Raw genomic sequence first — 12,479 nt, 5'->3', positions numbered from 1 at the left:
ATGTATGACATTGTGGTTACAATAAAGAATGTAGCCCATCATGCAAATGATTCCTATTAGCAGGACAATAGACTTTTATAGCCCAGCTACTGTTGTGAAAATCCCTCAACTTGCAATGTATTCGATGCTTAAGTACTCTAAAGTGTTACATTTCTAACTCAAAACAGCATTTCTTCATCAACATCTGTATGCTTTCGTTAATCTTCTTGATTTTCCTTTTTTTCTGTAGCAATTTTGAGCAAATTGCTCAAGGGCCATGGTTGATTAGTCTGTGAAGACGACGTTATTGAACGTCTCACCAGCTTTGATCCATGCCTGGGCCTGCAGGACGCAAAGTTCTTTGTTTGTCAGACAAATCATTGGATCGAAACTACAGAACAGTACAAAACAAGCAAACACACATGTTAATGTTCTGAGAATTAAAAATATAATAGTAATATATATACATAGAAATAAAACATTTCTTACAGAAGCCGTGATGCCCGCAGATTAGATTGCCTGTACCGATCGCTCATCATCTTCATTCATCAGTGAGTCAATGGCTTGAATCGTCATTGAATAACACACGCGTTGAAAAGGGATTTCGGTTCACCTTGACATTTCAAATGCGGATGTTTATATTTCACTTAATCTCCATTTGAGTATTGGTTAGACAATAACTAGAAAATTAGGGAGCAGAAATGTTATGCTCTTCGTGTAACCTTTATTTAACAAGTCAGTTATGAACAAATTCAAATTCTTATTTACAAGGACAGCCTACTCCTTCCTCTAAATAGCCCAATAGCCCTGTACTGCAAACCATCATTTTCCATTCCAGGAAGTACCAGTCAAAAGTTTGAACACACCTACTCATTCCATTTTTCTATATTTTTACTATTTTCTACATTGTAGAATAATAGTGAAGACATCACAACTATGAAATAACACATATGGAATCAGTTAAGATAAAAAATCCTATTTACAAGGACAGCCTACTCCTTCCTCCCCAACGGGGATTTGAACCCCGGTCTCCCGCGTGCCCAGCATTCTGTAGTACAGACATGGCCTGCTCTCCCTTATGTAAGGAATCAGGCACTTTCCCATGTTTACTACAGTATGTATTGTAGACTGCACAGTAGCCTAATAAACAAATAAACACATTTCGTTAATAAAATAATGATTAAAAAAATACAGATGTTGATTTAGTTAAAATTGCCATGGGAATAAATATCACTGATTTACAGAAATATTGGAACAAAGTTGTCGAATGAAGGCAAACTATTTAGAATCCTCCAATCATGTAGCCTACTCCCGACTGTCATGTTGTGCATCGCCATATTTTCCATTTCATCCTAACGGAAACCCCGAGGGTTTAACTTTTCTCTGAATAGAAACACCATAATATTAATCTAATTAATTAAGCCAAATGTCTTAAAACATGGGCAGACTGGCGGCGCTGGGCAGACTGGCGATGCTGGGCAGACTGGCGGCGCTGGGCAGACTGGCGACGCTGGGCAGACTGGCGACGCTGGGCAGACTGGCGGCGCTGGGCAGACTGGGGGCACTGGCGGCGCTGGGCAGACTGGCGGCACTAGCTGCTCCATATAGGCTGACAGCTCTGGCGGCTTCTTACAGACTGACCGCTCTGGCGGCTCCGTGCTGACTGGCAGCTCCTTGCAGACTGGCAGCTCCTTACAGACTGACAGCTCCTTGCAGACTGACAGCTCCGTGCAGACTGACAGCTCCGTGCAGACTGACAGCTCCTTGCAGACTGACAGCTCCTTGCAGACTGGCTGCTCCATGCAGACTGGCTGCTCCATGCAGACTGGCTGCTCTATGCAGACTGACAGCTCTGGCTGCTTCATGCAGACTGACAGCTCTGGCTGCTCCATGTAGACTGGCTGCTTCATGCAGACTGGCAGCTCTGGCTGCTTCATGTAGACTGACAGCTCTGGCTGCTTCATGCAGACTGACAGCTCTGGCTGCTTCATGCAGACTGGCAGCTCTGGCTGCGCTGAACAGGCGGGAGACTCCGGCAGCGCTGGAGATGAAGAAAGCTCTAACAGCGCTAGAGGCGAGGCGCACTGTAGGCCTGATGCGTGGTGCTGGTACTGGTGGTACTGGACCGAGGACACGCACAGGAAGCCTGGTGCGGGGAGCTGCTACCGGAGGGCTGGGTTGTGGAGGTGGTACTGGATAGACCGGACAGTGCAGGCGCACTGGAGCTCTTGAGCACTGAGCCTGCCCAACCTTACCTGGTTGAATGCTCTCGGTTGCCCTGCCAGTGCGGCGAGGTGGAATAGCCCGCACTGGGCTATGCAGGCGAACCGGAGACACCGAGCGCAAGGCTGGTGCCATGTAAGCCGGCCCAAGGAGACGCACTGGGGACCAGATGCGTAGAGCCGGCTTCATGGCATTTGGCTCGACGCTCAATCTAGCCCGGCCGATACGAGGAGCTGGAATATACCGAACCGGGCTGTGCACCCGCACTGGAGACACCTTGCGTTCCACAGCATAACACGGTGCCTGCCCGGTCTCTCCAGCCCCCGGTAAGCACAGGGAGTTTGCGCAGGTCTCCTACCTGGCATAGCCATACTCCCTGTAAGCCCCCAAGAAATTTTTGGGGCTGACTCTCGGGCTTCCATCCGCTCTGCCGTGCTAGCTCCTTATAATGCCGCCTCTCTGCTTTTGCTGCCTCCAGCTCGGCTTTGGGGCGACAATAATCTCCAGGCTGATTCCAGGGTCCTTTACCGTCCAATTCCTCCTCCCATGTCCATTTCTCCAGGTGGTGCAACCTCTCCCACTGTAGCTGCTGCTGCTCCTGCTGCCTCTGTTGCCTCTTCTCCTGTTGCACCTTTGGGCGGCTACACTCCCCTGGTTTAGCCCAGGGTCCTCTCCCGTCGAGGATTTCCTCCCATGTCCAGAAATCCTTATTTAGCATCTCCTTTTTCGGCTTCTCCTGCCTGTTGACACGCCGCTTGGTCCGTTGGTGGTGGGTGATTCTGTAACGGTTTTCTAGTGGTGATGAAGGAGAGTCGGACCAAACTGCAGCGTGTCGATTGAGATTCATGTTTAATCAAAATAAAGAAACACGAACACTACACAAAACAATAAACGTAATCGAAACAGCCTATCTAGTGCAAACTAACCGAGAGTACACATAGGACACTAAGGACAATCACCCACGACAAACTCAAAGAATATGGCTGCCTAAATATGGTTCCCAATCAGAGACAACGATAAGCACCTGCCTCTGATTGAGAACCACTTCAGACAGCCATAGACCTTGCTAGACAACCCACTAAGCTACAATCCCAATACCACCACCAAAACCCCAAGACAAACACACCACAATTACAAAAAACCCCATGCCACACCCTGGCCTGACCAAATACATAAAGATAAACACAAAATACTTTGACCAGGGCGTGACACAGTACCTCAGGAGTAACTGTCAGTTGGCTTTTCATAGCTGAGCATTCAGAGGTCGAGAAGTAATGACATATCAGACAGTACATACACTTAAATGCATGCACTGATCACAAGTCAGATACAGATAAACTTAAGGAACAGTCCAGCGAGTCCATTCACTTCTGACCGCGATCTCAATCTGACAGCAGGGTTCAGTGAGGTGCACAGGGAATGGCAAATTGTGATTGGCTGATACAAGTAGCGTGACTTGTGCTGACTTGTACTTAGGTGAAAATAAGGGGTGTTGGGCAAATACAACAACTACTAGAATAGGGGTGATGTAACTGCTAAATAAGAGCTGGCCTTTTTAACATACTGTATATGGTCCATGGCAGAGTGCAAAGGCAGTGTAATTGGCACAAATGCTTATTGTTATAAGGTAGAGAATGCTGATTACTTAAACACGAAGATGTAAGGGTACATTGTATATACTATATGGTACCTACTGAATTATGTTAAATCACTAAGATCTTGAATTTTTGTCAATATCTCATATGGAAAGAAATTCCACATTCACTTTTAACAAGGCACACCTGTTAATTGAAATGCATTCCAGGTGACTACCTCACTACTGCAGAATGCCAAGAGTGTGCAAAGCTGGTTACTTTGAAGAATCTCACATATAAAATGTATTTTGATTTGTTTAACATGTTTTTGGTTACCTCATGATTCCATATGTTTTATTTAATTGTTTTGATGTCTTCACTATTATTCTAAAATGCAGAAAATTGTATAATTAAGAAAAACCCTTGAATGAGTAGGTGTGTCCAATTTTTTGACTGGTACTGTATATATAAAATCAGCATCTGGTCAGGTCCTTTTTCAAATGATTGTCTCAAATATGTAAAATTATATGACGTAAGACCCACTAAAGTATTTGTATTTATTAAGGATCCCCATTAGCTGCTGACAAGGTAGCAGCTACTCTTCTTGGTGTCCAGCAACATTAAGGCAGTTATTAACAATAAAAAATATTACTTGACATTACATTTCATAACACTTTTCACAACACATTGTGTTCCAACAGGCTACTACTCTACTATCACATAGCTACAATACAAAATCTGTGTTTGTATAGTGTGTGTCTTATGTGTGTCTGTGCCTGTGTGTGTCATTTCATAGTTCTCACTGTTCCATAAGGTTTATTTTTATCTTTTTTTTAATTGAATCATATGTGGCCAGAAGTTGAAAAATGACTTTGGGTTGCCAACCCCTGGTTTAGAAGATATACATTTGTTCATTGGGCTGAGGGGAACATGGGGCTGGTCCCCCGAAGTTTGCAGTTGTGTCAACAACAACAAAAAATATCAATGGTAAAAGTTTAACAATCGCTGGAGAACGTCTTTAAGCAAACGTTTCAGAAAATCCCCCGGAATTATTTGAACTAAAAAAATCATTATCTCTAGGCAGAGTTTTGCAGACTATCATCAAAAACGCTTCGACAAAAGACACACCTGTGCATCCTTGGCAAAAGGAGGTAGGTAAGGACTGATAGAGCATCTCTTTCAACAAATTTGCCACCCAGTCAAAAATAATTCCAGGTCACTAAAGGCATAAGAAACTGCCCGAAATGACTATTTGAATGCAAGTTGACCTCTAAATAGAGTAATTATACTACCTAAACATCTAAATAGAGTAATTATACTACCTGATTATACTACCTAAACATCTAACTATAGATCTAAGACAATTTAAAACTAAAGCAAGACACAGACATTTTCTTAAAAGAAAGTTTACATTTTCTAGTTTTAGTTGTTGTTAGTTGCTTGCTCTCTTGCAAAACAAATCCCAGTCTGTTAAAATGTTGAAATTCACAGCTGAGTGTGGATATTGAGAAGCATATTCCTTAGTACACATGTTCAAGCGGTGGCACTTTTAATTTCCGCCAGGCTATTGGCACACACTGTTCTGAAGCTCAATGATTGGAAGTCCTCTACCGATGTTCCCCTGTCTAGCCTAATGTGGTGTCTCACTCCTCCATTGCACTGTGCCAGTGGCATTCTCAGGGACAGCCTGTGCACTGCCCTGGAGTTGGCTCCTGGCCCTATTAACAGCTTTCCGTAGCGGCCCGTCATACAGCCAGTAGGTGATGGCAAGGAGGAAACATGGCAACCCCAGATGGAGGTCAGCGAGAATCCACACCAGGATGAGCCACAGTGTCACCTTGAGGAGCAGGAGGTTGGTGAGGGCTGGGCAGTGTGAGCCTAACCACAGCCCCAGGTCACTAGTCTGGAGCCAGCTGACAAGGGTGCTGCTCTTTAGCCGTCGGCCCAGGCCACTGTCCAATAGCCAGCGCAGCAGGTCACAGGTCTTCAGCCAAGCAGGGTAGCACTGTGGAGAGGAATACGCTACATTATTATAGGTGAATTATTTAAACATAAGATCAGTATTCTGAGAAGTGCCGAAAATATCAGTGATCGCCAGACAACCTTCCCACTGGACAAAAACTGGTTGAATAAATGTTGTTTCCACATCATTTCAACAAACAAAAATCAACATGGAAAACTGATATGTGTCCAGTGGGTTTGTCTCTTTTGTATCCAGTACACCTGTACTTTTTCTGACCCACCTGCCCATTGTCCACTCCACCAAACACAAGGTTTTCAAAACTTTCAGACACTTGGGGACCCTTTTCGATCTCACGAAAAGAGCAACTTATTTTGGCCAGTCTGCTCTTCAGCGTTGCAGGCAGTGACTTTCTCCGCACCCTGACCTCCATTGCCCCTGTTAACACAGCACATGGAATAAAAAATACTAGATACAAATCACTTTTTAGTATCTTAACACAGATACAGTGCAGGTCACTGGGTGGTAGTTTTAGTCAAGCTTGTAAAGAACTTAGTTTTAGTTATAGGGCTAACAACCTAAGTTATAAGTTGTTTTTTTTTCAACTTTATTTTAAACAGGAGTCATGCTGAGGCTATGGTCTCTTTTACAGATGAGCCCTGTAATCCCCCCCCCAAATAAATATCAATACACACTAATTAACGTAAAACGATTCTCAAATCAGCAGTCTGAATTATCTAGAGGCACCAATTCATCGAATCTTAGAAAGTTTGAGATTATTCCACAAGTAAAGTGCAAAAAAAATAAAAGCAGATGTACCTGCTTCAATCTATAGTAGAGGACTCCTGTTATCTCCAGTAGAATTTTTGTCTCTCTCAGGTCATCTACGTTAATTGCTAACTTCCCAGTAGCCTACTTGGTGTGTGAACTGCTGACTTCTCATAACTTGCAGCTGATTATTGACACATCAACTACGATTAAGGGGCAAGGCAATTGTGATCGTTGTTGTTTTGTTAATCAGTGGCTGTATTGGAGAAGGAGTGGTTTCTCTTCTCCTAGGCAATCAGCAATTAGTACCAGGAGGTGTGCTCTCTTCACCTCTGCTAGGCAATTAGCAATTATTGTAAGTACCTCAGTCTCACCTGTTTTTCAGCAGCGGATGTGTCAGCGGTTGTTTCCTTGCCAAAACTAAGATGGTTCTGCTGATTATTCAAGGAAGGAAAGAGAGGAAGGCTCCACACTACTCTCTCACTTAAGTGTCTTACCTAGTCATTATTATTTGTTTTTTTTACCATTTCGCTCCTCTCCATGTAGGTTTTAAAGATGCTCCCCACCCCTTTACTGCAACCCTTCTAATTTAGCAGACCCTTCGCACAAGCAGTGTTTGGAACTGGCAATCTGCGGTCAAGAACACAAAGTTCATCTCAGCCTTTGCTGCCTTTCAGTCCCTAGACTAGCCCTGGCTCACATCAACACCATCATCCCGGAAAGCCTAGACCCACTCCAATTCTCATACCACCCCATCAGATCCAGACGACACAATCTCAAACGCGCTCCACACTGCCCTTTCTCACCTGGATAAAAGGAACACCTATGTGAGAATTCTGTTCATTTACTTTTTTATTATAAATAAATAGAAATATATTTTTTATTTAATTAGGCAAGTCAGTTAAGAACAAATTCTTATTTATAATGATGGCCTACCCTGGTCAAACCCAGATGACGCTGGGCCAATTGTGCGCCGCCCTATGGGACTCCCAATCAGGGCTGGATGTGATGCAGCCTGGATTCAAACCAGGGACTGTAGTGACGCCTCTTGCACTAAGGTGCAGTGCCTTAGACCGCTGCGCCACTCGGGAGCCCAAGCTTCCTGCCATCTAGGACCTATATACTAGGCGGTGTCAGAGGCAGAACCAAAAAAATTGTCAAAGACTCACCCAAGTCATAGACTGTTCTCTCTGCTACAGCACGGCAAGCGGTACCGGAGCGCCAACTCTAGGTTCAAAAGGCTCCTTAACAGCTTCTACCACCAAGCCATAAGACTGCTGAACATTTAATCAATGGCCACCCGGACTATTTACATGGACCCCCCCTTTGTTTTTACATTGCTGCTACTCACTGTTTATTGTCTGTGCATAGTCACTTTACTCCTACCTACATGTACAAATTAACCCGACTAACCTGTACCCCCCCACATTGACACGGTTTATTGTTATGTAATCTTATTGTGTTACTTTTTATCATTTAATTTTGTTTATTTAGCAAATACTTTCTTAATTCTTTTTTGAACTGCATTGTTGATTAAGGAGTTGTAAGTAAGCACTTCACGGTAATACCTGTTGTATTCAGCGCATGTGACAAATACATTTTTATTTGATTTAGACCTTTTGGTCCTGATGGGAGACATGGATTACCCAGAGAACACCAGCTGCTTTCTCTTCATCTGACCACGTGTTCTCTCATAGTCCGAAATAATCTGGTTGTCACGGTCGTAGTATAAGGGCTACTCATTTCTAGGCTTGGGCGATTTACTGGGTTTTGGATCAATGCTACTTGGGAAATCCATTTAACGTTTCGAAGAAAATCTGGAATGCGTTTACCTGTCACATTATTTTACATCATGAAGCTTCCCCAGAACAGTTGAGCCAGTCACGTGTCTTTTTGTAAATAGCACAAAGGAAGAAAGTGGGAGCAGGTGAGTTGCGCTGTGTATTGACAGGGGTTGCGTTTATATTGGGAGAGTATATCAAGAGTTGTTTTGCTTCAATAGAGTGATCAGGGACGTGCAACTATATTTTCACTTCACAGAAAATACATTAGAGCAACACATTCTCTAGAAAATTGTTAAATGTTCATCAGATGACAACTGAAGTGCAACACTATTTTCCTGGTAACCACAATAGTAAATGAGCTAACAATGAAAAAGCAAAGTATTTTTTTGCCAAAACTATGCATGGGCATCATATTTCTAATGTTTATCATAGAATGAACGTAGCCAGCTACATTTCCTAATGTTTTGTTTAAAGTTCATCTTGAATTTTCCAGAGAAATGAAGGCTGACTACATGAGAAAAGTATTGGAGAAAAGTAACTACACATCAGTCAGAGCGCTGTCGGCTGATAGAATGCCCATTCGTGAATTCTCATCCGAGGGGAAGTGTAACTGAAGGCCAGACTTAGTCTGATGCGGAGCAGAAATTCCTACAAGAAGCATTTTAGTTCTGCATTTACAAAACGCATCAAGATATTTGTTATGCATTTATTTATTTTTCCTGTGTGACAAACAAAGCTTTCCTAAGTTTAACTTGCTAGTTATCTAAGTAAGTGGCTGAATTAATAAAGTGACGGGGCATCATAATGTGTTAGCTTTCTGCCGTGTTTGAGAAGTTAAAACCCTTTGAATAAGTTATCTGTACAGCTGCCACTGTTATCTTTTGACATCCTTGTGTTTTTTTCTCCTCTCCATTCAGGCCCATTTCCCTAGTGTCATGGATCACCCGGTACTGCTGCTCATCATGTTGCCAGCTCCGTACCGGCTTTCTAGGCATCACTGAACTGGATTCCTTACCACCATCCCCGGACGGTCTTGTCTCATTACGCACACCTGGTTCCAATTTCCCCTGATTATTATGTCTATAAATATGCCCTCTGTTCCCCATTGTCCTTGTCGATTATTGTCCCATGTCCGTTGGTACCTGTGCTCTGTTGTATCGGCTTTTGTGCTACCTGTTAATGTGCACTTGTTATTATGGGTCTCGTCCCATGTATTATTTAGAGGTTTACACCTCACTCTTTTGTTTGGGTTACATCCCTGTGTTATATATATGTACACTAGAGGTCGACCGATTATGATTTTTCAACTCCGAAATCGGAGTATTGGAGGACCAAAAAAACGATACCGATTAATCGGACAATTTTATTATTTGTTATAATGAGAATTACAACAATACTGAATGAACATTTATTTTAATTTAATATAATACATCAATTAAATCAATTTAGCCTCAAATAAATAATGAAACATGTTCAGTTTGGTTTAAATAATGCAAAAACAAAGTGTTGGAGAAGAAAGTAAAAGTGCAATATGTGCCATGTAAGATAGCTAACATTAAAGATCCTTGCTCAGAACATGAGAACATATGAAAGCTGGTGGTTCCTTTTAACATGAGTCTTCAATATTCCCAGGTAAGAAGTTTTAGGTTGTAGATATTATAGGAATTATAGGACTATTTCTCTCTATACGATTTGTATTTCATATACCTTTGACTATTGGATGTTCTTGTCGGCACTTTAGTATTGCCAGTGTAACAGTATAGCTTCCATCCCGCTCCTCGTCGCTACCTGGGATCGAACCAGGAACACATCGACAACAGCCACCCTCGAAGCAGCGTTACGCATGCAGAGCAAGGGGAACAACTACTCCAAGTCTCAGAGCGAGTGACGTTTGAAACACTATTAGCGCACCCCGCTAACTAGCTAGCCATTTCACATCAGTTACACCAGCCTAATCTCTGGAGTTGATAGGCTTGAAGTCATAAACAGCGCAATGCTTGAGGCATTGTGCAGAGCTGCTGGCAAAACGCACAAAAGTGCTGTTTGAATGAACGCTTACGAGCCTGCTGGTGCCTACCATCGCTCAGTCAGACAGCTCTATCAAATCATAGACTTAATTATATAATAACACACAGAAATACGAGCCTTAGGTCATTAATATGGTAGAATCTGGAAAGTATTATTTGAAAACAAAACATTTATTCTTTCAGTGAAATACAGAACCGTTACGTATTTTATCTAACGGATGGCATCCATAAGCCTAAGTATTCCTGTTACATTGCACAACCTTCAATGTTATGTCATAATTACATAAAATTCTGGCAAATTAGTTTGCAATGAGCCATGCGGCCCAAATGGTTGCATATACCCTGACTCTATGTGCATTGAACGCAAGAGAAGTGACACAATTTCACCTGGTTAATATTGCCTGCTAACCTTTCTTTTAACGAAATATGCAGGTTTAAAAATATATACTTCTGTGTATTGATTTTAAGAAAGGCATTGATGCTTATGGTTAGGTACACGTTGGAGCAACGAAAGTCGTTTTTTGCGAATGCGCACTGCATCGATTATATGCAACGCAAGACACGCTAGATAATCCAGTAATATCATCAACCAAGATAAGTTTAATGCTAGCTAACAACTTACCTTGGCTTCTTACTGCATTCGCGTAACAGGCAGGCTCCTCGTGAGGCAGGTGGTTAGAGCGTTGGACTAGTTAACCATGAGATCGAATCCCTAAACTGGGTAAAAATCTGTCGTTCTGCCCCTGAAAAAGGCAGTTAACCCACCGTTCCTAGGCCGTCATTGAAAATAAGAACGTGTTCTTAACTGACTTGCCTCGATAAATAAAGTAGTCACAAAATATATAATAATAATTATTTTTAAATCGGCATCCCAAAATACAAATTTTCGAGTGTTATGAAAACTTGAAATCGGCCCTAGTTAATCGGCCATTCCGATTAATCGGTAGAACTCTAATACACACACACACACACACACACGTGTTTGTTTTGTGCTTCATCCCCGTCGTTTCCATGACATACTTTATTATTGGTTGAGAAATAAAATTACTTATTTTCGTTTGAGCTCGTTAACTCCATGGAACTTGGCTATTACTTGTGAAAATGTTGTTAGCATTCTGGTAATACATGCCCAATGGGCTTTTTTGCTGTTTTTGCCACCCCCTTGTGTACTAAGCCGGTAATACCGTAAATCTCGGGATAAGAGAAGGAACGTATGACGATGTAAACATCTGGATACCGCCCAACCATACTCATTTCTCCTAAGTGGAGATTCTCTTTTCTCCCTCACTCACCTGTCCATCTACTCATATTAATTCCATGCTGTCACTTGTCCACACAAGCTTAACATTGTTGTCATCTATCTCCCACCAGGTGCCCTTAGAGTTCCCCAATGAGCTTGACACCTTGGTGAGCAATCATCAACAAATTATCTTATCAATCATTGTACTGGGTGACGTCTGCCTTTTATCCACCCCTTTCCTCTTTTGACCTCATCCTTTCCCAGTCACCTCCGACAAGGCAGGCAATGCGCTTAATCTCATCTTTACTATATGCTGTTGGCCTACTAATCTCACTGCAACCCCCCTCCAGGTCTCTGATCACTGCTTTGTTTCCTTTTCAGTTTCCATCTCCTCCAACCCTACCCACATGGTCATACGGTGTCGCAATCTTTGTTCCCTCTCTCCCACTACTCTCTCCTCTTCTATCCTATAATCTCATACTTCTGCTAAATCCGTCTCCCTCTTGTTTCCTGATTCTTCCTCTTTGACCCTACTCTCCTCCCTTTCTGCAATATTAGTTTGTTTTAACTACTCCTATTCAAATGGTAGTCTCAGGTATTCAGCAAGAAGGTCTGATTTAACTATTATTAAAACAAGACCCCTATGGCAAATATGAAGATCCAGTCCATCTAAAAAAACTGGAGGCATCTCACACTTTAATGTTGTGATGCAAAAATACCAGCGAAATGTGTAGCACTCAGAATTAAAAAAGGGTTTTCCATGTATTGTTCATCCTGATCGGACAGGTTTTTTTACAAAATATGACAACTACTAGAATAGAACAACATGAAACATCTAAGAAGGCAGGCCTGGTATTCATAGCAGATTTTAAAAAGTTATTTGATAAACTAAGAGTGGATTTTATAAATACTGAACAAAAATAT

Source organism: Oncorhynchus tshawytscha, linkage group LG12 (assembly GCF_018296145.1).
Source record: "Oncorhynchus tshawytscha isolate Ot180627B linkage group LG12, Otsh_v2.0, whole genome shotgun sequence".
NCBI lineage: Eukaryota > Metazoa > Chordata > Actinopteri > Salmoniformes > Salmonidae > Oncorhynchus > Oncorhynchus tshawytscha.
Note: the sequence above shows the minus strand (reverse complement) of the source record.